Raw genomic sequence first — 27,585 nt, forward strand, 5'->3', positions numbered from 1 at the left:
GGACTGACGTGGGACAGGACGCCTGCAGGGGGCTTGGAGAAACCCCAGGTAAGTGAAACACTTTGTTTTTAGTGAATCTTCAGTTCCGCTTTAAGGATAAACTTTTCAGGATATAATGAAAACAGTTTTTCACAACAGGCTTTTGTCTTTCAGCCGGGACACACGGATACTGTACCAGTTTTGTGACCTTAAAGAGAAGCCGTGACCAAGAATTGAATTTTATCCCAATCAGTAGCTGATACCCCCTTTTACATGAGAAATCTATTCCTTTTACAAATGGATCATCAGGGTGCTCTGTATGGCTGATATTGTGGTGAAACCCCTCCCACAAGAAACTGAGGACCATGGTACTCCTGGCAGTTTCCTGTCTGTGAACCTTGTTGCATTGTGGGAAATAGCTTTTTACAGCAGTTTCCAACTGCCAAAAAAACAAGCAGCAGCTACATCACCTGCCAGCAGTAAAAATGTCACCATGTGATAAATGTCAGAATGTAAATCAGGGATTTAAAAATTTTTACCATGGGCAAACACTGACTAAATCATTTATACATAATTATCTTAAAAATGAAGCACTTTTTTACTACATTATTTTCACTGGAGTTCCTCTTTAAGTGACTAACTTTTAAAATAATGACTACATTTATGCTTTAGGTATGAGGACCTCTGCAGCAGCTGAATGGTTAACAGAGGACTAAGAAACAATCTGCAATACTTATACTGTTTAGGTGTGTCTGAACTATCTCACAACTGATCCTCCTTTAGCACAGCATCTGTAATTGTATCTCACACCATAAACAACAACAAACACCACACAGACTTCATGAAGCACACAGACGACAGGATCCACAGTGTTCAGTGGGACTCTTGCTTTTGCTGCATTGTACAGCTGTGCCTTCCTGCTTTGTAATAGGCTTCCCAGGCCAAAGCCTTAAGCTGCTCTTAGGCCCAGTGCACACCAAAACCGCTAGCAGATCCGCAATACGCTAGCAGTTTTGGGAGCTGATTTCAGAGCGATTCTAGGTATGTTTAGAGAGGTTTTCTAAACATACCTAGCAGTTTTGGGTGCGTTTTTGTGCAGCAGATTACACATATTGTTACAGTAAAAGCGGTTAATGAACAGCTTCTGTAACAAAAACGCCTGGCAAACCGCTCTGAAGTAGCGTTTTTCAGAGCAGTTTGCGTTTTTCCTATACTTTACATTGAGGCAGAAACGCTTCTGCAAACCGCAAACGTGCAGCAGGAGACACGTTTGCGGTTTGCTACAAACCTCAAACCGCCGGTGTGAATCACCCCATTGAAATACATTAGCCAAGCTTATTTACATGCGAATGCGGCTGGTGGATCGCACCTAAAACCGCTCAGTGTGCACTGGGCCTTTGATAAGTGCTTCTCTTCAGGTCAGTCAATACTCATGTCCAAAATGCAAAATGCTTCTTTCCTGGTAAGAAGCTACTTTGCCATCTGACTGGCAGGAAGTAACTTTCCACAGAGAATACAATTGTATCCAAAAGCATCAAACTAGTCCACCTCTGACCTCACAGAATAAACAGAGTTCTTTTTCTTCCACTGTAAAACATTTGAACTTTACCTAGTCCAGGGGTGTCAAACTCAATCACATAAGGAGCCAAATAAGTTGTGGCCCAAATTGTTTATCAAGAAAATATTTACTGAGCAGTTTCAAATAAATTGGCATAACTATTTAGTGACTGAGGGGGGCCATGCTCCTCCTCCTTCTGCAGAGTAGCGTAGTGGAGCAGTTTAGTATTTACCTGCTCCACTGATCTTCCTGACAGCCACATGCATCTTCTAGATGTACAGCTGAACTGCGCGATGGGTTCAAGAAGGATTGAAGCCTCTGGAGCAAGGGAGGCGGTATTCTAAGATGAATTGCACCCCCTGTAGCCTCCGCGAGCCCTCCGATTTCCTGATTCACAAGGTTTTATTATTCAACTATCTGTCAAATACATCCATCCAGAAGGGCCCATGTCACATATAGGGATCATCAATGATATGCAAATTCTTGCAAAATCATGCACATACTTTGCAATTGTTTGCATAAAAATTTGCATACATTTGCATCAACTCAGAAGAATTTGCATATCTCATCATCCCCAGTCACATACACTGGGCATGTGCAGGTTCACAAACAGTGCATATCCAGTAAACATGAACAAGCATATGTTCATTGAGCATATTCATAAAATTACATATGCACCAGGGCTGTGGAGTCGGTACAAAAATCATCCGACTCCGACTCCTCAGTTTATAAAACCAACGACTCCAATTCCAGGTACCCAAAATGGCTCGGACTCCTTAGTCTAATACTTACCAGGGCTGTGGATTTGGTATAAAAAAAAAAAAATCATCCAACTCCCGACTCCTCAGTTTATGAAACCACCGACTCCACTTCAACTCCGTCTCCAGGTACCCAAAATTGCTCCAATTCCTCGACTCTGACTCCACAGCCCTATGCACACTCCATTTTCCTCTCCATATAGATTTTCTAATTACAAACATGGTGTAAGTTATCATGCACTACTATATTTTATGTGTTTTATGCACTGCATTCCCTGGAAAAACGGGATAGCAACACAGGGAACAAGCCGCATCACACATTATACCTGCAGTGTGTTCAGTGAAGTATACAGTACACAGAAAATATGCTTTAGTGCAACCGTTACTGCATAACGCATGTGTTATCATACTGCGTTATTCTTAACGGACTGTCACACCACACTGTTAATGTGCCAATGTAAATGTACCATTACAAATATAATGGCATCACATTAGCAATGTGGTTATATTGTCTGATGCAATGCACTGAATGCAACAGTGTGAACATAGCCGAGAGTTGCATACAATTTTGATTGGCCAATGATTTACCAATTTTACTACGTCCGTGGGGTAAGAGAGCTTACCTACACAATCTGTTTGTAGTATTCAAAATCTGTTGGCCCTCATACAACACATCCCACAATAATGCAAAAAGCGTCAATCATATGACCCTGTGGTAGAGTGCACCAACAGGGTCATATGCATAGCCCCGCCTCATTCAGTGACATACTCTCTGCTGGGCAGGCAGTACATCACTGGGATTCCCATCAGTCTGCACCGCGCTCCAGCGTTTAAACTTACTGCATCGCCCATAAACTTCCATTACCCCAGGCACCGTGCATTAAGCGCAGTGCTTGTGGTAACGTGGTGCAGCCCTTGCGTCAGATCAGATATTTCCAACACACGGCAATAGGTGTGACGGTCTTCATAGACTTTCATTGCTTTTGCGGCCCCTTGTGGCAAAATAGGGTAAAGTAATGCAGACTTAACCTGAAAGTGTAAAAGAGGCCTCAGGGCCCTTGTACACTTAATCAGTTGCTCTCTGTTAAAACGGAAAGAATACTGATTTTCAAAGTAAGTTCCATGTTTTCCTATGGCACCTTTCACACTTAACGCGTTTTAACTGAAATCTTTGTCACAATGCACTGCTATGGAAAAAACGCGCACTAACGCACACTAACGCGTACTAACAGTGTAAAAGGGCCCTCAGGGTTTTAACATTTGAATCCTGCTTGGTAGAAAGATATCTTTGATAGCAGAAAAGGTTTAGTATACAGTTCCTGGAATTGTTATGTTACTGTGTCTGCAGTATTAATGACTGCGTTAAAACACAATACCACTGGGAAAAAAGGCCATTCTCCAAAGCAAGTAAACTGATCTAATCTGAATATTTTACTATAGGTTTCAACTGAGAAGTTTCTTGGCATTTTTACAATATACCTTTATGAATGGAGTTTCTGAGGTACCCCTTGAAGCATTTATATCAGGACTAAGCCAGATTTGTGTATAAATTATTTTCAAACATTACTTTACATTTTAAAATACCCAAACATGCAAAAGAGGATGTTTAAAGCGGACCCAAACCAAACATTTTTTTAATTCAAAATATTTAGTTGCACCACTCTGACACATACAAAGATAAATAAACACTCCTTCAAGCCTATGAGCATTTCAGTGCAAGATTTTCACCCTTCTCTTTTCATAACTAGGGTTATACAGGTGGCAGCCATTAGCAATTCCTCTTTTGCTGGATACCAACTACTCCACCAGTTTGCCGGATTATGTCCCGGAAATATGAAAGGAAGGGAGGGGTTCCTCCAATACATGTAAAATATTTTATATTTGTCATCATGCAGCGGAAAAAAGGCTGCTATTTATCATTATGATTTAGAAAATATTTTATTTCTGAAATCTTGTATTTTTAATTTGGGTCCACTTTAATCTTAAAGAGACACTATAACAAAAAAAAAAGTCCCCTGGGGGGTACTCACTTCGGTAGGGGGAAGCCTCAGGGTCCCAATGAGGCTTCCCCACCCCTGTAGCTGCAGGCAATCCAGCGCTGGCTCCCCCGAAGTGTCCCGGGATCCTACCTCAACAAGCGCTGATTTATTTACCTTTCCTGGCTCCAGCGGGGGCGCTGTTGCGGCTCTCCGCACGGAGATAGGCTGAAATAGCCGATCGCTGTCGGGCAGCTCTACTGCACAGGCGCAAGTCGCCTGCGCAGTAGAGTGGACCCGACGGAGATCAGCTATTTTCGCCTATCTCCGAGCGGAGAGCCGATACTGCACCTGCGCTGGAGCCCGGGAGGTAAACATTTACATCCCCGCCGTTCTGGGAGGATTTTCTCCGCCGCCGTGGGACCGAGGAGGACGGGGGAAGCCTCAATAGGATCCGGAGGCTTCCCCCATCCGAGGTGAGTACCCCCCAGGGGAGGTTTTTCTCATTACAGGTTTTCTTTAAGGCTGCTTACACACAGGGATGTTACAGGCGCACGTTAGTGCAGCCTGCAACGCTCCCCCAACGCACAGCAAAGTAACACAAGTGGGCTGTTCACACTGCCCATGTTGCGTTACATGTAACGCTGCACGTTCGTTCCGAAAGTGCAGCATACTATAGCGTTAAAGCGGCTTACGCCGCGTTAGACTGTTTGCACATGCTCAGTCATGTTGGGGAGGAGCGGAGAGCGGCCAGGCAGATGGCTAATTAATATTCACTGCAAGTTGTGACGTGCAGTGTTTACTTCCGGGTGCGGCCGCTCTGTGCGTAGATTGGTCGGCGGGGCCACGTGATTCCGCATGCGTCTAAGAGTACGCATCACGGCATCACGGACGCCAGAGTGAGCTGCACAACGCGGCTCACTCTGACGTCCACATCGAAGAGCACCAGGCCTTGCGTTAGGTGCACGTTATGCGACCTTAACGTAGCACCTAACGCAACGTCTTGGTGTGCAAGTAGCCTAAAACTTGCTATAGAATTGTTATGCAGCTTGAACTTGGACCAATAAAAAATTGCCAGGAAATTATTCTGATTGGTCCAATTTCAAGCTGCATTTAAAATACATGAAATTTTAAGGCAAGAGGAAATTATTTACATGTTGATCATCCACAATGGAGACTTCCTGAGTACATATTGCGACACCACCGCATGACTTCGGTGCCAGTTGGTGCCTATAGTAGTAAAATATCAGTAATTTAGATTACTGACCATTTACTTTGCACCCATTCGTACTTGAGCTCTCTGTGGGTAGATGCCTAACCCTCCTAACCACCTTAAACAACAGATAACTGTAGCTGATGGTCTACAACAATTAATCAATATATAGTAGCCAATTTATCACCAATAATTAAAGAGGAACTGTCGCGAAAATCTTAAAATTTAAAACACATACAAATAAGAAGTACATTTCTTCCAGAGTAAAATGAGCCATACATTACTGTTTTCCTGTGTTGCTGTCACTTACAGTACATAGTAGAAATCCGACAGGTTTTGGGTTAGTCCATCTCTTCATGGGGAATTCTCAGCATGGCCTTTATTCTTTATAAAGACATTCCCTGAAAAAGATTTATACAAAGATGCTGGCCATCGGGAGGATGCTCACTGCACACTTTTTTGGCAGTTGGACGGAGTATCTGCCATTCACTAATTGCTTTTGAAAATAAACAAAACCCTGAGAACCCCCCATAAGGAGATGGGCTAGTCTAAAATCTGCTGGTAATGTCAGATTTCTACTACTTACTGTAAGTGACAGCAACATAGGAGAAAAGTAATTTATGGCTCATTTACTCTGGAAGAAACGTACTTCTTATTTATATAGGTTTACATGTATTTTAAATTTTAAGATTTTCGCAACAGAGGTCCTTTAGCACAAACGTCTATTAGACACCAGCTGATCGCGGCACCCAATTGACCTGATCCGTGACTTCCTTGCACATTCATCATGCATGTGGTGCACCTGGCTCATTGCCTCTCTGGGGAACTAAGGAAGACAACTGTTCACCAAGATCTATAGTGCTAGGATTGTCATTGTGGGGAAAGGACAGGTCCTCTCTGAAGGACATGGGGGCATCTTGTGCAAACAAGTAAATGTACCCAGTGACAGCTGATGACTGTCGGGCTCCAGTACCAAATGTAGGCAGAGCCTGGAAGGGAGCAAGACTTGCAAGCACTACTGGGATGTCTTCAGAGCAAACAGACTATAAAGCTCTGCTGTACTTCAGGAACTTGCAATCTCTTTAATTAAGGTGGAAGGGGGGCAGCAGATGATGCTGGTGTCAGCTTTATAGGGAGGTAGGATGGATTACTCTGATTGGATCTAACAGCTCCAGCCTTCCCATTCCCCTGGATACCAGACAGCTGGTCCTGTCTGTGGCCACCCATTAACATAATACTTTTGTTCAATCCAGACAACAAAATATGTAAGAGCGGGCAATACAATTCATAATTTATATCCATCTATCCATCTGTATAAAATGCTTGTTTCTATGCATAATCTGTAAGCACATGAATGGAGAATAGACACATGCTCATTACATACCATGGATCTGATTCATAATTACGCCTTTTCAGATTTGCTACAACTCCTACCTCTCTCCCAGGCAGGCTTTGTAAATACCGGCTACAACTGTAATCATAAATAACAATTTAAAATAGCCTTTCTGCTCCACCTGCAGTCTCTAATGTGCAAATATCAAAATATTCCAGCCCTTCCCTAACTTTCAAGATTGCAAGATATTTCCCAAAAGTTTGGAGGATTTTTTTTTTATTTTTTTTTTACAGTACATGAGTGGCAGATGTTCCTTCTGTTCCGACTAACAGAACACAAGTTTGGGTAGTGTGCGATAATTCCAGATTGAACGGACAAAGCGGATGCTGTCAGGTACACTGAGCAGGTGGTGACAGCAAAGATGAAAAAAACTGATGCCCAAATGTAAGAAACTGATCCATTTTGGTTTGTGCAGTGTGAACCGAATCTTAATCAAAATCCCAGTGCAATTGCCCCTGTTGATGTCTGTCCTGGGTTCTCAACATGCAGTACATGTGTATCCCATAAGCTACTAGAAGTTGTCACAGTCAAGTTTCGAGTGTTAAAAAAATATGCTTACTGTACTACTTATATCATGTTTTACATAATTTAACACAATCAATAATGGAATATGTCTAACAAATATATATTTGTCAAGGAGTACATGAGAATGTTACCCCTCCATAGGGGTGAGTCATCATCATCCATAGAAGGGTACATTATCATCTTGCTGAGGAAACACGGATCAAAGTGAGAAGCCTCATTATATAGACAGCCTGGCCTAATCCGCACATGGGATCATACAGTTGCTATATGGATAAATCCGACTGAGATCCCACCATATGAGACCCCTGTGCTAATGAGCCCATATGGTGACAAATTTACTGTTTTTGCCCAAATTTTCAGCAGATGTCTTATTTTCCTGTGTACTACAGAGGTCTACTTTGCTTGTTGAAGGGTCTATCTGTTCTCCTGAATTATATTGCCCATGAATTTTACATGTATGTTATAGCTGTCTGGACACTATTTAAATTAACTTTTTATGAACTGTAACAAGGGCTTTTATTTCAAGCATCATCAAAAATCCTGAGAAATCATACAAGGGTTTATTTACAGGGCAGGTCTTATTTTCAGGGGAATAGGGTAGTGTGGGACAAGCCTACACAAGGGGCCCCTGAGCCCTGTGATCAGAGGAAGGCTGCTACCCCTGTGAAATGCTTGTGCATTCATGCATTGCACTAATCACAGATAGCCCATGACCTGCTTCCATCACTGTGCCTGGGAAATCCCACATGCTCATTCCATGGAAGACCCCCTCCCAGGAGACTGGCTCTATTGTCAGCACAAGGGGGGAGAAAACCACTGATACAAGCAGTACAATAGTGAGTGAGCCCACACAGTGTCCACACATTGCCCCTGCTGGGTAACCCCTATCACTCAGACCATGCTGTACTACAAAGTATAGCCCACAGGCAGGTGGATACCCCCTATCACATCACTATGATCAGGCTTTACTACAGTGTATAGCCCACAGGCAGGTGGATACCCCCTATCACATCACTGTGATCAGGCTGTACTACAGTGTATAGCCCACAGGCAGGTGGGCACCCCCTATCACATCACTGTGATCAGGCTGTACTACAGTGTATAGCCCACAGGCAGGTGGATACCCCCTATCACATCACTATGATCAGGCTTTACTACAGTGTATAGCCCACAGGCAGGTGGGCACCCCCTATCACATCACTGTGATCAGGCTGTACTACAGTGTATAGCCCACAGGCAGGTGGATACCCCCTATCACATCACTATGATCAGGCTTTACTACAGTGTATAGCCCACAGGCAGGTGGGCACCCCCTATCACATCACTGTGACTAGGCTGTACTACAGTGTATAGCCCACAGGCAGGTGGGCACCCCCTATCACATCACTGTGACTAGGCTGTACTACAGTGTATAGCCCACAGGCAGGTGGATACCCCCTATCACACAACTGTGATCAGGCTGTACTACAGTGTATAGCCCACAGGCAGGTGGATACCCCCTATCACACAACTGTGATCAGGCTGTACTACAGTGTATAGCCCACAGGCAGGTGGGTACCCCCTATCACATCACTGTGATCAGGCTTTACTACAGTGTATAGCACACAGGCAGGTGGGTACCCCCTATCACATCACTGTGATCAGGCTGTACTACTGTGTATAGCCCACAGGCAGGTGGGTACCCCCTATCACATCACTGTGATCAGGCTGTACTACTGTGTATAGCCCACAGGCAGGTGGGGTACCCCCTATCACATCACTGTGATCAGGCTTTACTACAGTGTATAGCCCACAGGCAGGTGGGTACCCCCTATCACATCACTGTGATCAGGCTGTACTACTGTGTATAGCCCACAGGCAGGTGGGGTACCCCCTATCACATCACTGTGATCAGGCTTTACAACAGTGTATAGCCCACAGGCAGGTGGGTACCCCCTATCACATCACTGTGATCAGGATATACTACTGTGTATAGCCCACAGGCAGGTGGGTACCCCCATCACATCACTGTGATCAGGCTGTACTACTGTGTATAGCCCACAGGCAGGTGGGTACCCCTATCACATCACTGTGATCAGGCTGTACTACAGTGTATAGCCCACAGGCAGGTGGGTACCCCCTATCACATCACTGTGATCAGGCTGTACTACCGTGTGTATAGCCCACAGGCAGGTGGGTACCCGCTATCACATCACTGTGATCAGGCTGTACTACTGTGTATAGCCCACAGGCAGGTGGGTACCCCCTATCACATCACTGTGATCAGGATATACTACCGTGTATAGCCCACAGGCAGGTGGGTACCCCTTATCACATCACTGTAATCAGGCTGTACTACTGTGTATAGCCCACAGGCAGGTGGGTACCCCCATCACATCACTGTGATCAGGCTGTACTACTGTGTATAGCCCACAGGCAGGTGGGTACCCCCTATCACATCACTATGATCAGGGAAGTATAGCACACAGGCAGGTGGGAACCCCCTATCACTGTGATCAGGCTGTATTACAAAGTATAGCACACAGGCAAGTGAGCACCCCCATCACTGTGATAAGGCTGTAATACAAAGTATGGTAGGTAGGTAGGTAGGTAGGTAGGGTAGGTAGGGTAGGTAGTGTAGCTCCCCCCCCCCCCCCCCCCCCCCCCCCATCACTGTGATCAGGCTGTACTACAGAGTTATCACTACTATAAGTATGTATTACAAAGTATAGCACACCCGCAAAAACTTATCCTGGATGTCACAGGCACAGCTGACCGCTGATAGTCTGCTCCTCCATATACACACACACACACAAGTCCACCTGCTGCGCGCTGTATGGGAAAAGCACTACAGTTTAGATAACATCAGGCAACAGAAGAACAGAGAACTCACCATCATTCCAGCTCCTTGCAAAGCTCCTGCGGTGGGATGTGGGCGCCGTGCTGGATGAGCGCTTCCCTCTCTGATGTTTGAACGGGATGTTCTCGCAGCTCAGTGAGAAAAAAGTATGCCACAGAAACCTGGCGGCTCTGCAATCCCCAGACACAGGCAAGCTCTGGCCTGGACTCTCCTTACTTCCACTGATCTGCCCTGCTGACTTCACACTCGCTAATCCCAACGGGAGCCTCAGTGAAAGCCTGGCCTGGATCTCACTCCTACACCAACTAACTACAAGCCTTCTGCTGCTGCTTGCTCAGTCACATGGCTCCGCTCCCAGAAACCCATGTGGGCAGGAATTATATTACAGCACAGTTCAGAGCGACGACTGACAAAACGAATTCCACTGCTGTAACTGCTGTTTGACTTTGCTAATTATTTTCTCATGAATTGCTGGTGGTTTTCATTCATTATGTAAAATGTTGTGTGAGGTAAGGGGGCATAATTATACTCAGGGACTTATAAAACAACACATTTGCCCACATGTACAGTACAGTACTATTTTTGTTGTTACATATTATTATTATTGATTTATAAAGCGCCAACATATTCCGTGGCACTGTACAAAGTAAGAAACAAACGGGTACATAATACAGACAATGGTGTACACTAATATACAAGATACATAATTAGTGACAAAATACAAAAAATGATACAGCATACAGAATAAAAAATACAGAAGTGGTAATGACAGTGATAAAAAATAACATGATGAATAAAATGTATAATGATTTCCAAGACACAAAAGGGGAAGCGTTGTTACAACGTTGTAACTGTTGTGGTCCTTTAACGGCGATCGTCGGCTTTCCGTTGCGATCAGGGTTTCTTGTCCCTGCAAGAGGACATAAAGCCGTGGCGGCTAGGCAACCCTGGACGCCGCATGCGGCTTCTAGGGCCTGCTGAAACGACGCGGTAAATCGTGATCAGAACACCAAGTTTGTGTAATCGACGGTAGCCGTGCGATGCTAAACGCTCCCATTCTTATCCTCACTGTGCTTCCTGAATAGTGGAAGTGAGCGGCAGCGAAGGAGGAGACCAGTGTCACGTGACAATGCCGCTGCGTGCCTGGAACGCAGGAAGCAGGTGAGTAATACCTAGCCTGCTGCTCCTGTCTGCCGCCACTATTTTGGAGGGGGAAGTGCCAGAAGTAGGAGACCCAGGTGAGGGGGGGTTTGACCCCCTCCCTGCCGTTGTCCCCGCTGCCCATCCTTCAGCGCTGCTTCCCTCTCCTGCTCATGGCCCTGGGGGAGGCCTTGGCAATACCCCTGTTCTGTCCGTCACCCAGTGCGCCACACCCCCTGGCGCCCAATGGCAGGAATGCCCCTGGCTGACAGTTTTTTTTATTATAATTTTTTACAAGTGTTTTTTGTTTCGATAATAATGGGGAGGGGAATAAAGGGCTAATAACTAATGGGGATGTTATTTATTTATGTAATTTACACGTAGTTTGCTTGTATTTATTTTTTGTCCTCTAGATGTCCCCACACTTGCCTGTGTACTGAATAGTACACAAGAAGTAATGTGTTTCTGTGTGTTTACTTACTTTAACTTTGATCACTGGTGATTCTTTGTTACAGGCATTTTGAAGTCCCATTAACCTATCAGTACTCTGCTGCTGCGGGCACGAGCTGTTTTTGTGGCTGGATGGTGTAATGGTCTGCCTCTGATGCAGGAGACCAGGGTTCGAATCTTGGCTCTGCCTGTTCAGTAAGCCAGCACCTATTCAGTAGGACACCTTAGGCAAGTCTCCCTAACACTGCTACTGCCTATAGAGCGTGTCCTAGTGGCTGCAGCTCTGGCGCTTTTTTTTTTTTTTAACAGACGATACGTGTATTTACCTGGTTTTTAAGTGAAGTCCAGAGGGGCGTAGATACACGATGTGGCGGTGTGCAGAAGCAGTCAAAGCACAAAACATATCAGTCAAAGCACAAAAACATATTGAAAACAATCGAAAAAAAACATTGTTTATACTATATGTCCAAAATCAGAGTTGCCAGAAAGTAAGGGCCCTTTCACACTATGGGCTTGATTCACTAAGGGCCTGTTTCCACTACACGCAGATTGGATGCAGAAAAACTGACTCCAATGAATGTCTGTGGGCCAGTTTCCACTAAACACAATTTTTCTGATGCAGATTTTCCCATAGCCATTCACTGAAGTCAGTTTTTCTGCATCAATTTTGCATCCAATCTGCGTGTAGTGGAAACAGGCCCTAAACCGTGATAACTCATCACGTCCGTTTTCACGCAAATTTTCTCGTTTGTGTGCAATTGCAAATTATCGCTTGTAATAGTGAATTTTCACGCATAAATTCGTGATTGCGCGTTGACACGAAAATTCGCGTGAAAACGGTCATGATATGAGTTATCATGGTTTAGTGAATCAAGCCCTATGTATGCTGCATTGTAAAAGGATTATAACCCAATAGTATATGTGTGATGCGACCATATGGTGAAATATACAGTACAAAGAAAGTATTCTTCACTGTCAGTATAAATGTGCACATCCCAAAAACACACACCATGCCGTGTGTTATTCCAACGGGACCCGCTGCACAGACGCCTGATGTGAATACACAATAGAAATATCATTTAATCGTGTTGAGATGTGATGATAATGTCCATTGCAACAGAATGCAACGGATTTACTGTGAAAGGAACCTAAATAATGAATCCACAAATATGACTCAAGTTGCAAACAAATGTGAGTTATAAACAACCTCCCTGTACGGAATCAGTTTGTAAATAGTATCAGTCTGAAATTTGTGTAGTTATAATTTGGCAGCAAAATTTACAATCATGCAAAATTGTAACGCAAAATTTCAAACTATTGTAAAATTATTATTGATCAGAATTAGAAAATGTAATATAGGAATGACTCATAATTTACACAATTTGCATTGCGAGAACTGCCTCTTTGCATTGGGTGTCTGATTTCTCTATGATGCACACCTTCTTTTCTCTGGAAATTCTGAAAGCCATGTCTCAGGCACACTGCTGTCACCTGCTCAAACACTCCAGGTGCCCATACACTTATAGATGGACAAACAATTTGGCTAAAATATAGATCCCTCTCGGATCAGGAATCTGATCTATTCCTTACACACACCACATATAGGGCCTGATTTACAATGCTTTTCTGTTAAATTATCTCATCTTATTTATTAGCTCACAATGTATCTCTCCTTAAAAGACTCAACTCATGATTTACCTCTCCTTATCTAACTTAACTCATGGTTTAGCTCTCCTTATCTAACTTAACTCTTGGTTTAGCTCTCTTTATCTAACTTAAATCATGGTTTAGCTCTCCTTATTTCATTTGACATACAGTACCGTAACTCATGGTTTAGTTCTCCTTATTCGACATAACTCATGGTTTAGCTCTCCTTATTTAACATAAATCATGGTTTAGCTCTCCTTATTTAACATAACTCATGCTTTAGCTGAGCTCTCCTTATTTGACATAACTCATGGTTTAGCTATCCTTATCTATTTGTATCATGAATTACAGTATCTCTCCTTATTGGTTTATCTCATGCATTAGCACTCATTACAGTTAAAGAGAACCCGAGGTGGGGTTCTGACAATGAAATTCGCATAAAGAGGCTGGGTCTGCCTATACTGCCCAGCCTCTGTTGCTATACAGATCCCCCCTAAGCCCCCCCTGCGCTCTGCTAACTCCATAAATCACAGCCGCGCTGTTGATACACTGCGTGTCGCAGCGGGCTGTGTTGGATTGTCAGTCTGCTGCTCCCCCCGCCTCCTGCATAACTCCGGTCCCCGCCCGCGTCCCTTCCCTCCTCGCTGATTGGAGGGAAGGGACGCGGGCGGAGCCTGGAGCTATGCAGGAGGCGGGGGAGCAGGCAGACTGACAGTCCAAAGGTAAACACAGCCCGCACAGCGCGGCTGTGATTTATGGGGGATTGCAGAGCGCAGGGGGAACTTAGGGGGGATCTGGATAGCAACAGAGGCTGGGCTGTATAGGCAGACCCAGCCTCTGTATGCGGATTAGTCCCAATCTATTATTCAACCATATATCAATTCATCATAATACCTACGTGTTTCGTAGTGACGTACTCATCAAGGCCTGGAGACATAGAGTGAATCAGCTTCGTTTATTCACGCTGAACATCCCTCCCATTTCCTATACTGGTTATTACTTCTATAATGCACCGATCTGGGCAGCCACACAGTTCCGCCCCCCGGCGCTTCCTCACCATGCAATGCATACTTCTTACGTCATCCTCAACTTAAAACCCACCAAACCATCTACTCAGAAGCTGGGTGCACACGAAATCCGACCCATCATATCATGCTAACCAATTACCTCATGTGCCATCATACACCTCCCGGCACCAATCCATGCACTCTTGCACTGTGAACCATCAACCCTTCCATTGCTCTAGTCCCCCAGCATAACTCGTTAGAATCTAATTTCTGTGCAACCAATTTGTACCTTCCAACCCCGTCCGCTCCACATCCAGGGTGTGTGCCCTCCTCTCACTCAATCCACTACTCCACTCCATCATGATTATGTCTGTTCAAATGCACAAACATATTATCCCCCCGCTTCTGATGAGTCGCTATAGCGACAAAACCGGTAAAGAACACGCAATTGGATTTTAGCAACTTGCACGGACTGGGCCTAGGTGGAGCAGCCACGGGAGTTGAACGAATCAGCGTAGCTAAGCCGACCCCGCGGCCTACGATTGGGGTAGAGCCCATTAAAACTCTGTGCCCACCATCAACGCTACGTTTGTAAGTTTGCATTCTTTTTAAAAATAAATTGGTTTTACAGTATTACGCTATGGGAGCTCTGATTATGTTTTGCAACAAGTTGAATACAGTGGACGAGATTCCTTGAGTGGCAGGGGGCGGCCTGATGACCCCATAAGCACTGAGGACCCATCTAGCAGAGGGTCAATTGTTAACGGTGAGTGCCAACTGCTTGGGGTGTGGTGGTGGTGATATCCCACCGGAGAAGTCATTGCTGGCTAAACCTGGAATTTAGGAAGAGTGACAGAATGCCTGTTTATAGGACTGTATCCTATGCAGATGAAAGAAACTTGTTTTGCAGAATATTGTGTGCGCAGCTAAATTGTTTTATATTATCCCCCACCACCAACTTATACATCCCCAGTTATTATCACATACACCCATAGCATATCATTATATCCACAGGATGCAGTATTGTTCCCATACTTCTACCACTGAATCCATATATCATGGTTTTAACATTATTATCTGCATATTCCTGTATTCTTATGCATAACACTTGTCCCTAAGTTGTATCCCGAGAATACATTTCCATAGCTTCAACATTATTGTTCACATATTTCTACCAAAGGATGCATACATCATAACGTTATCATTATTATTTGCATAATGCATTCCCCGATTAGTGCTGTCTGTGGGTTGGCAGCCATACAAAAGGTAGGATCAAATTGGGACTTATTACAGTGGACACGTGCGAGCGGAGTATCCTACAGGCAAAGACTGGACAATATCACATGACATTCCACCCGGTCTCAGAGAGTGGGCTGCGGCGAGGATGAAAATAATAGGACACAGATGGAGTGTGCCAGCCAGACAAGTGTGCCAACAATACAGGTAAACACAATAAACAATAATCAACTTAGCTCGCAGTCAGAGAGCAGCAATAATACCTGGCTTGTTGTCAACACATAGTTCAAAAGTCAGCAACCATGATGTTAGGTGGGTGCATTGGTGCACATGGAATGAGTAGCTTGTACATCTAGTCAACCTTAACTTCCCTGGCATTATGATTTCCAGATTTAGAGTCTAAAAGCTGTGCAATTTTTTCACAAGATTTTAGACCCTAAAAACAAGAAGAAAAAAAACATACCACCGAGAGATCTGCAGCAGCTCCTGCATAAAACTCAATCAGCCACTGGATTACTATTCTGAGCTGTGAATTTCCGTCCCAAGCCTGACTCGGGATTACCGCTAAGGAGGTTAATGTTGAACTATATGCACTATATACATGTTTTGAGCAACAAATGGAGTTACCTTTTCAGTATGGCTGGCACACTTCTCCTTCACTCTGTGAGTCTTCATCTTCATCCTTGCAGCCCGCCTCTGCGCTGTAACCCCACCGCATGTTACTTGAGTATGTACAGTACTAGCAGCGGGGTCACAAAACAAAAGTGCACTGCAAGGGTGAAGATGAAGGCTCGCAGAGTAAGGGAGGAGCGCACCACAGGACTAGTGAGTATGCTACACTGCACATACTCTGCAAGGGGCCACTCAACATTGGGGAAACTCTGAGGCCCCATGTAAATTTTGCCCAGGGCTTCATTGTAGCCTCATTGTAGCTTGCACTGACCTTGATAACAGAAGCTATTTATAAGAAGATTTACATGTAATAGGGTTTAAAGAGGAGCTGTCAGCAATACTATCTAAAAAACCCCCACATATATAAGTAGATAAATACTCTAAGTAAGCTCTACTTACATAACAGCATTTTGATTTTAGTGATTTTTCTATAGTAAAAAAAAGAGAAAATACTTCTTAGAATTCTCCATCTTAAATGTGTTTATCTTGAAGCCAATCCTGATGTCATTTCCTCCCTTACTCTCCTCTGCCTGATTGTGTATGCATTGCCCGCCCTCGTCCCAGTCTTCAGGCACTCCCACTTAGCTCTGCAATAGAAAGTGCATTGCTTTAGAATGAGAAATATTGGCCAATCGGAGAGGAACAGAAGCGTGGGAGGGGAAAACAGGAGGGAAAGAGGCTTCAGCCAATCAGACTGCATTAGTTAAGTCTGAGGGGAAAGTAAAGAAGCAAAAAAAAAAGACAACCCAGCATGACCTGCAACTTCCTTTGTGTGGCAGATGTATCAAATAAGAGCCATGGAAACTGGGGAATGTTGTTTTATGGATAAGAAAACTAATGGTGGCCACTAATGATCCAACCTTTTTCATCCAATCTTACCAAATCTACGTAGTAGAAGAGTAAAATGAGTGAATATATAGTGAATGGATACTGTAGGCAGTCCCTTATATTACATAGAAATGGTAAGATTGGTTGAAAATGATTGGATCATTAGTGGCCACCATTAGAGTGATTTTTAACCTTTGGATTGCCTGGTTAGCATCCCTATTACTTGTTTACCAGATCAAAATAAAGAATTGATTTTTGATTTTATGCCCGACAGTTACACTTTAAAACACAAATAGGGATGGTCACTGAAAAGCTTATAATTTCAAATTGATGCAAATTTATGCTGATTCTTATTAACTGCTACTGTATTTCAATGGTTCATTTCCATGCTGCATAAATGTAATTATTAGCATCCAACATCCCTAAACACAGTTTGTCAACAAAGATGTGTTGCATTGTTTGTTCTTGTGAGGTGTTGTCTGCTTTATTTTATAGCTGTGACTGGGATACTAACGTGTATTCTGAAGTGGGACGAATGGGAACATGATGTTCTTACTAGGATTTCTATGAATAATGAGCGCTATTTACCATAATGATATTATTTTTACGAGTCATAATAACAATTTGATCAGGGAAGATAGTAATAGGTAGGCTGATAAGTATCAGAGTGTTTGGGACCATGTAGCACTGGAGCAGCAGAGACTGGTGTAGGGTAACCTCTATGCATCATGACTATATCGGTAAACAAGGAAGAAGAGGCTGTTTGGGTTATTAGGAGGGACTTGACAGTGGGTTAGGCTACTATAGTGCACTGCCAGGAAAATGCAAATAAACACATAGAGGAGTGCTCAGCCAAGCACAATAAATCTCACATAACTTATAATTCTCCTGAGTGGTAACACAGGGACAGAGTCTTATGCTGGGTGATCAAGGGCTTGTCCTGGTCTTAAAACTTTATGGCAGCTATTTATTTGTTTGTGTATTAAAAGTTATGCACTTAGCTGGTGACCCCTAGACTTTCAATGTTAAATCTACATCTATAAACCACCAAGAAACCTGTCTAGGATTCAGTGGCGTAGCTAAGGAGCTGTGGGCCCCGATGCAAGTTTTACAATGGGGCCCCCCAAGCACTCTATACATAATTGATATGGCGCACCAAAAGCTGCCAATGGCAACTACAGTGTCAGAGGTACAAGAAGGGGATGGGGAGCAGTTTGTTAATGATTATCACTATTCAAAGTATCTATAGAAGTGATTATTATGAGCACAGGACCAATAGAGAGCTAATACTGTGGTTGAGGGAGGGCCCCACGGGGCTCCTCTAGCCCAAGGGCCCCGATGCGGTCGCAACCTCTGCACCCCCTATTGCTACGCCCCTGCTAGGATTAATAATAGCATTACCAATAATACATACGTCTGTCTGTCTCTGCACAGTTAGAGAAATGGAACTGGCTGGGAAATAGTTAACCCACAGTGTTTACTAAATGTCCATACCAGAAGCAATCAATGCTATAATTTAAATTGAAATAAAATAAACTACCTAATAATTGTCAAAAGACCAAATATTGCTTATAAATAACTCATCCATGAGCACATTATAATTTGTCTTGCAGGAACATAAAGGATGGTGAATAACACACACAGTATAGATGCATATAAATAGTATATGCGTAAAGTTCTGTAATATATTATTATATTACATACTCACTGTCACTGTAAACCAATCCATTACTTAAGGCATGTTTCAAATAAATGTGACAGTATCCACATGTCACCACTGTGTGGTTTCATTGTCACTTATTTGCCATAGCTGATTTCTGCTGCCTTATGACAATTCTCCTCTGTGGTCACCTCAGCCTCAGCCAGAATCCCTAATAGTTGGGAAGGAGTTTCTGGAAAACGTAGATCCTGTTGACTGGTGGGGCAAAAACGGGCCCATAATGCAAAGCATGATGAGAGGAAAGCCAGCGCACTCGGAAACACGGGGCATAAGATGGCCCCATAGTTCTCGCCTGTCTCTCTAGTGGAAGGACTGTCTATCTTTTGGACCAAAATACTCTGTCTGTCTTCCCTTCTCAATTGTCCCTGTTCATCATTTTATGTACGGATCTGGGCAGCTAAATATGTCATTGAACTATTATGTGTCTGTACGTTATGTCCAACACTTTAAAAAGCTGTGTGTTTTCTCGCAAAAAAAATGTTTGTTGATGGGGTTTATGCTACACATCTGCATATACATCAAAATCGGCATATTGCTAATTATTTCTTAACCATCTTTGGTTGTGTCCTTCGCCTTACCCTTTAGCAGCCAATTTATTTTGAGGGTTGCAAGTGCTCCAGGCCACTTTATTTTAGCACATTTCTTATTTGTTACATTTCCTTGCTACCAATTAGTACTGCTGTAATGTGTATTTATGGCCACTTGTCACCAGGGGGCAGTGTGAGACAATAACAGAGAACTTCTGCTTTCAGTTTCTATATCCTCTGCTAGCAGAGAGACATCAAAGCATTCCAAGTATTTACAGCACGAGTTCTGCCAACTAAGGTCATATGGTCACTTATCTCAAACAACAAAATTCCTTTGAAGCTGCTAATGGGTTAAATAGTTTTGCACTTAAAGGAACTCATCCTATCTATCCCTAAAAGCTGGGAAGTATGTTGCCCAAGCAGAGATAGTGTCAGGCAAAGTCAGTAGGCTGGCCCTGAACACGTATATGAGCTAACGTGAAAACTACCGTAGCTGATGAAGTACACCTCATCAGGACTATCTTGTGTGAGACATAATTGCTTCATTCTCTAATATTTGCAGTTTACAAACTACACTCAGCATTTTGAACTGTGAAACAGAGCAGAGCTAATGATCCTTTGAACTTCTCTGCAGCAAAATCTTATCTGAAGTTGTCTTTCATTGTTTATCTGATGTATAAGTGCTTCAGAGAATAACATTGCTCTCTGACTAAATTGGTCGGAGAGCTCAGAAAAGCTCTTTTGCATAGATAACAAGTGACGTTTCTTAACTTTTCCTGTACTGGAAACAATATGAGACTCATATCTTTACTAATCCTATATAATAATCTGTCTACATCCCTGTGTCCTCATGTGTCCCTGTGTCCATGCGTTTAGTCCAGCGAGCATGCGCAGCACATGGGAAGAATATAGACAGCACAGGAGGACGGGTGCAGAGGGTGGGCATGTGCGCGCCCGTTGCAGCATACGTGGGTGTTGCGGCCGTTGTGTTGTGCGGGGCGTGTATGTGTAGCAACCTTGTATGAATAGTGGCCGGGGCATGCACACTGACTGTGCAGGTGATGCTGCGGCGGAACTGGAGGAGGCGATGAGGGGGTTGTGAATAGGCATATCAGTCAAGGCCTAGCGCCCGTTATTGTAATGGGCCTAAGGTCTAGCAATGTTATATTTCTAGCTGTACTACACATACAATTCACTAATTGATTGTACAATCTTATCACTTTTATGTTATATGAGGGACTACCTAAAGTGTTCATTCACAGTATATTCATTGTTTACCCTTCTACTACATTTGGTAAAATTGTCCAATCAAGGTTGTATCATTAGTGGGCACCTTTAGTGTGCAGCTTCCCAACTGTAGAGCAGTGTTCTCACCATCAAACTGACTTCAGCTTTGATCTCTTTCCAAAGTACTGAGTTCTCTTGGGAAGAGCTATGGTGCCATACCCATTACGCTATATAGGAGCTGCTTGGGACAACCCCATCAGATAACCCCATCAGACATTCATACTGGTGAAAACAAAGATGAAGAGCATAACTTATAGTATGAAATCCATTTCATGCCTAGATGGCATCTCCAAGACAAAATGTTCACTTAACAAGACTGGAACAGCTTGTGCTGTGTGTTTCTCAATGCACTGTGATGAAATCCTGTGAAGCGAAGTTGGTTACTATTTAAGCTTATTTGATTACCAAACCTAAAAGGTAGCAGACAGTCTTGGCTCTGATGCTATAACAGGACATTTTACCTTTTCCCTTCAAATAATCATCAGGTTCTAAATAAAGTGCACATTTTTCTTTATAGCATTGGACTCAAGGGGCAGCAAGACAAAACTGTGTGCGGTAATTTTTTTTACATGTACAGACTAAATGCCAAGTCTGGTAGACACAGACATTCTTAAGGTACGTACACACATCCTGATTTTCCAACCAACTTGTCATCCGACTTGTCGTTTGAACGATAAGTTGGACGTGTGTACGTGCAGTTGAGCGACTGAAAACAGACGGTTTGTCTGGTCCGCTTGGCAGATCAGTTGGACCAACTGTCATTCAAACGACTGTCTGGTCCGTAAGTATGTACAAACAACCAGCGGTTGTTTGACCAACTAATAAGTCAAAGAGTGTTGGACGAGAGTTGGACAACGTCCAGTCTGTCAGACAACATGGAAATTAGTTTGTCGGCCGCATTGTTTGGACGTGTGTACGTGCCGTTTAAACGACAGTCAAAGGACTGATACAAACGACAATCAGATGTAAAAGTTGGACGTGTGTACCTTTAGAAACCCAGGGAGAATAAACTGACTCAACACTGTCAGCAGAAGCCCATAAAGGATGAGAATTACTTCCTGCTGCTCTGACCCAAATATACTGCAACCAGGGAAACCTTCTTTAAGAAATTGATGGAACTATTTTCAGACTTTCACACAAAGCAATTTTCCTCTTGCTTTGTATGAATCTTGGTCATGCTAATAAAGCTATTTTTGATTTGATTTGACCTCCACCTCATACTGTAGTGCACAGTATGAAAATCACTGGTTTACACAGATGTAGAGTGATAAATGTGTCAAAACAGATGCAGAGAAACCTGGAGCGGAGGTAAAACTGTTGTCCACAACAACCATTTATTATTATTATTTATTGTATTTATAAAGCACCGACATATTACACAGTGCTGGACAATAAATATATACAATGATGCAAGGATGACAGTGGTACAAAATACTTGATCATGCAATATGGGCTGGTTAGTTAGGCCCAGTAATACAAGTACAGGCTGACATAGGAAAGGAGCACGCGATCCTGTAGATTACACTAGGGAATGGAGGACCCTGCCAGGGGCTTACAATCTAATGCTGGGTACACCCGATACGTTTTTCCGCTCAATAGATGGATTCGATAGATAATTCCCGACACATCCCATATTACTTCCGATCGATTTTGCGGTTGGTTTCTCATTGAAGTGAATGGACAAAGATAAGAAAAACTAGCAGAAGATAAGAGAATTGAGTGCAGAATCGAGTTGAAAAAACGGATCAGGTGGAAAATTGAGCGGAAAAACGTATCGTGTGTACCCAGCATAAGTGATTTAGACCCATTGTTTCATTTACCTACTGAATGCTAAGATCACTTGCTTCACTTTTGATATAGTTTCCTTTGCTGCCCATCTTCATAAATCTGCCTCTTTGGTCCCTTTTCAGTTAACTTTTCTCCTGAGTTTTCTCACTGGAGATAATTTTTCATATTATAATCTACAAATTAATTTGTTTATCAGCCTGCAATTTAAAAAGTGTAAAAAAAATTGTAAAGAAGAAATATCACCCTTATTTTGAGTATCTACCTATCGGCTGGTGGCCTAAATGGTATTTTATTGATAACGTGTGAAAATATCTCCTGTGAGAAAACACAGGAGACATGTTATTTGTATAGGGGCCATTGTGCTGAATTGTACTCATACATTTTTGTGGGTAAAAGACAAGGGGCCTGTCCCACTAAATGTCTTCTATGCTTTTAATGCCGGACATATCTTACTTTTTTTCATGGTTCATTAACATTATAACAGTTGTGAGAAATGTTTTGCATTAACTGCATCTGGTTATGTACATAAATTACTACAGTACATCTGTGAAAGAAATCACACTTATATTACCTAACTTCATATTATTGCAGGGTTCATGAAAGTCTTTCTCACGGGTCTAACATAAGGATCAATCTAAGACCTGCCCGAGTCAGGCATTCACTGAAGATGCACAGAAGACTTGTGCTTTTGTTCATCTAAGACTAGTTTTTTTGTAGTTAGCACTGATACAGTTAAAAAAAAATAACAGCTTGTAGGTTCCCTACTGGAGGTATATGCACACTGACTTTAAGGAGGAGCTGGATATGAGCAAAGAGAGACCCAGTGAGCCTGCAGGTTCCCCTCAGCTCTAATTACCAGAAACCTTATGTCTGTCATTAGTGCTGTTGGTGGACACAAGAAGTCTTTGGACATCACCTGGCTTGGTGTTGTGATCAGTAGTGAAGGGACAAGGGTTTATGATTATCCATTCACTGTGACAATGAAGCAATCAGATAACCTCCCCACCCCTACCCATCCCCAGCTAATAAGTATAGGGCTCTTTCTGCCTTGCCTATGGCGTTGAAGTTAATCAATAAACACTTTGGGAGTGGTAATATTTTATATCTTCTTAAAGTCGATAGAAGTCTTTGGGATTCTTCTCCAGGACCGTATCTTGTCCTTCCACCTGTTAGGTTTTCCCTTATATCTTGCTTATAAAGGAACTTCCTCTGAGAAATCTTAGTAGATTGCAGCCATCTTCTGTGTTGATTAACTTGATTGCAGAGGTGTGGCATCCAGTGTCTGTTTGAGATCTTCTACTCAACTGATGTAATCCGGCCGACCAGCTGTGCTTGCAGGTGAATAGTGGATCAAGGTGAAATCCCAGACACCAAACCCAATGATTCTATCAGTGTTAGTAAAGACTAAATATCACAACCCCAAGTGTGCTTTGTGACTACATTTCACAGTAGTGGCAAGTAGGTAAGAGGGCTCAAAGAATACTCTCATACTAGGGCAGGGACGCCTTCCTAGCACTGTAAACCCCCACCAACTAATTTGTGTGGTTTTCAGAAATTGGGTGTAGCTGCACTAGTAAAACACAATAGCAAATGTCAAGAATTGGCGAACAGACACTACTGCTTAAATGAGTGCCAAGATGCTTCTGTGCATGAGCCCTTACTTGTTCCATTCAGATAGTGTCCATGACACACTACTGAACTCTGAGTTATACCTTTTCATGTGCCCGACTGTTTGATATGCTTTCAATAAGTAAAGTGGCTGCATGGACTTGACAAATCTGCTCCTCAGATATCCTAGTTGGAGAACTGTCCATATTCCAAGGAGTTGTTCCCAAGTGGAGATCAATGTGGCTTAAGTCGTACTGTGATCGCACAATATCTTATTGTCCTTTAGGGTGGGCCCACTCATTCAACTGGCCAGCATGTGTGAATGGCTGAGAGAGGAGATGTGTTTGTAACTAACAGCAATGTTATTTTACTACATTTTTCTACCTGCATACAATTAGCATTTATTGTGTGTGTTTGCTCACCGATATTTTTGATAAATAATTACAAATATTTCACACTGGTCAAATTGATAAAGTCATGAAGGTTTATGCATATTTCTCCCATCCCCCCCCCCCCCCCCATTCACCCCCAATCTCTTTAAAGTACAACTGACGCAAAAGGGATATGGAGGATGCCATATTTAATTTCTTTCTAAACAACACCATTTGCTTGGCTGTCCTGCTGATCCTCTGCCTCTAATACTTTACCTAGAGACCCTGAACAAGCATGCAGCATATCAGATCTGGCAAGATTAGCCACATGCTTGTTTCTGTTGTGATTCAGACACTACTACAGCCAGAGAGATCAGCAGGACTGCCAGGCAACTGGTATTGTTTGAAATGAAATACACATGGCAGCCTCCATATTCTTCTCACTTCAGTTGTCCTTTAAACAATATCCATGATGCAGGCAATGTCAGCTAGCGAAGGATATGCATGTACACAACGATATGTAGCTTACAGTTAATTAAAACATTTCTAATATATATTGACTATAAGATTTCAACCTGGCTGGTCCAATTAAGAACAGTATTGCTCCATTGCTGTGGCTGAGTATACACTTGCTGTACCTTAGTAAAGTCCTTAGTTTAGCACAATCTTGTTTTATTGTACAATGTAAAGAAACAATTTACAAGCCTTTCTGCAGAAGGCATTGAATGTACCGTACTTGGCTTTCCTGTAGAAGAATGCAGATAGATCATAGTTACATGACACATGCCAGTGGATACATGAGCAGGCTGGTTTGATAAGGCTTCTCACCAATGTGTCTGTCAACACTTAAAGACAGCAGTGGTATGCATGATTCAGAGATAACACTCACATAGTAACTGGCATAAAACAGGAAAATATCCAATATCACCAAGCACTATAATCACGCTCCTTCAGGTCGAGTGTTACTAAATCATTTTAATATACTAGTAAATATGCTCATTTTAGTTATAATTGGTAGTTACATTTTGCCACAAACTACAAGCCTCCCCCTCAACATGCCACACCAAGCATTGAGCTAGCCGAGGAACTAAGTGACTTCTATTGCCGGTTCGAAGACCCAACAGAACTGCAGCGGCATCCTACACACACTGCCCCCCTCTCTGGAAGCCCGAGCTCTCCCACCCCAGCAGTAAGCGAGGCTGTGGTCCTGCGGCACCTGTCGATGCTGAATGCAAGGAAAGCCTCAGGCCCTGATGGTGTGTCCCCAGCCTGCCTGAAAACCTGCTCACGGCAGCTGGCTCCCATCCTTACTCCCATATACTCCAAGTCCCTAAATGAAGGCAAGGTCCCTACATGTTTTAAAAAATCCACCATTATCCCTGTCCCCAAAAAGCAAGGTGTCACGGACATTAATAATTTCAGACCAGTGGCCCTCACATCTGTTGTCATGAAGATCTTTGAGAAAGTGATCCTATCCTTCCTTAAGGACTCCACACTGCACTAACTGGACCCGTTTCAATTTGCGTACAGAGCAAATAGATCCACTGACGACGCGATCAACATCTGCCTGGAGTACATCACGGACCACCTGGACAGACCAGACTCATATGCCAGAATGCTCCTTCTGGACTTCAGCTCGGCCTTCAATACCATCAGCCCCTGGATACTGCATAACAACCTTGTAGACCTTGACGTTCACCCCACCCTTCGCTGCTGGATCATGGACTTCCTAACAGGCAGGTCCCAAATTGTTAAGCTGGGCAACATCTCGTCCAGGCCAAGAACTACTAACACTGGAGCCCCTCAAGGCTGTGTCCTGTCACCTTTCCTGTTCTCGCTCTATACCAACAATTGTATATCCATGACCAACTCCGTTAAGGTAATCAAATTCGAGGATGATACCACCATTATTGGCCTCATTAACAAGAACGACAAGCGGGCTTACAGGCAGGAGGTGGACAGGATCTGCCACTGGTGCCAGGAGAACAAGCTGGTTCTCAACACTACCAAAACTGTTGAGATGCTCATTGACTTCAGAAGGCAGAGCACCAGCCCCGGCCCGATCTACATAGATGCATCCGAAGTTGAAAGAGTACCCAACGTTCGCCTCCTGGGCACAACAATCTCAGATGACCTGAACTGGAAGGCGAACACTACCTTAACCCAAAAGAAGGCCCAGCAGAGGCTGTTCTTCCTGCGTCAATTAAAGAAGTTCGGCATGGCCCAAGAACTTCTTAAGTCCTTCTACTCTGCCACTATCGAGTCGGTCCTTTGCTCCTCCATCCTCGTCTGGTACTCTGGTGCCTCGGCCGGTGACAGATACAAACTACAGAGGGTCATCAGAACAGCGGAGAGAATAATTGGGAAGCCCCTCCCCCCACTGGAGCTCATTCACAACTCCAGGATGGGCTCCAGAGCAAAGAAGATTGCCAATGATCCATCACATCCAGGTCATCGTTTCTTTACACGGCTACCATCGGGCCGGAGGTTTCGCGCTATCCACACCAAAACAACGAGACACAGAGTCACTTTCTTCCCCACAGCAGTGAGACTCTTAAACTCCGACTAAGCCCCCCCCTCCCCAATGTTGCACCTTTCTTTCTAGCTGCTGAGCCCATGTTGCTGAAAGTGTTACCTTTAAGTTTTAATTTTATGTAAAAAGTCTGTTCTTTTTTGTCTCTCATTGTTACTTATCTTTTGTTCTCTTTGCACTGTTACTGTTACGGCTACCAATGCAATGTCTGCCTTTATCTCGCACTGTCCTTTTCTCACTGTCTTTCTACTGCTGCAATTCAATGCTATCGTCAAATTTTCTGTTTTTGTGCCTGTTTTGTTGCTAAAACCAATTCCGGGCACGACCCAGTCGTGCTTGGCGAAATAAAAGGATTCTGATTCTGATTCTGATTCTAATAAACTGCCCGTTTTAATATATTATTACGAATAAAATGTATGTATGTGTTATCATACATTTATATTGCGCTGAATTAAAATTATACCAACTGGCATGGCTGGCATTACCATAGAGGCAAAAGGGGCAATTGCCCCAGGGGCCGATCTCTGCAA

General features: G+C 43.4%; 2 protein-coding genes across 2 annotated transcripts in view; one reads left to right on the top strand and one right to left on the bottom strand.

Moving 5' to 3' along the window:
• Window positions 1-10,529, bottom strand: part of N4BP3 (NEDD4 binding protein 3) — a 70,682-nt gene extending 60,153 nt beyond the window's left edge. The window contains exon 1 of the mRNA XM_068277027.1: window positions 10,275-10,529. The gene's annotated coding sequence lies outside the window, so the exon portion shown is untranslated. The remainder of the gene's footprint in view (window positions 1-10,274) is intronic.
• Window positions 1-27,585, top strand: part of LOC137563923 (uncharacterized) — a 236,860-nt gene that overhangs the window by 69,571 nt on the left and 139,704 nt on the right. The gene's annotated exons all lie outside the window — the stretch shown is intronic.

The sequence above is a fragment of the Hyperolius riggenbachi genome, chromosome 3 (assembly GCF_040937935.1).
Source record: "Hyperolius riggenbachi isolate aHypRig1 chromosome 3, aHypRig1.pri, whole genome shotgun sequence".
Taxonomy (NCBI): domain Eukaryota; kingdom Metazoa; phylum Chordata; class Amphibia; order Anura; family Hyperoliidae; genus Hyperolius; species Hyperolius riggenbachi.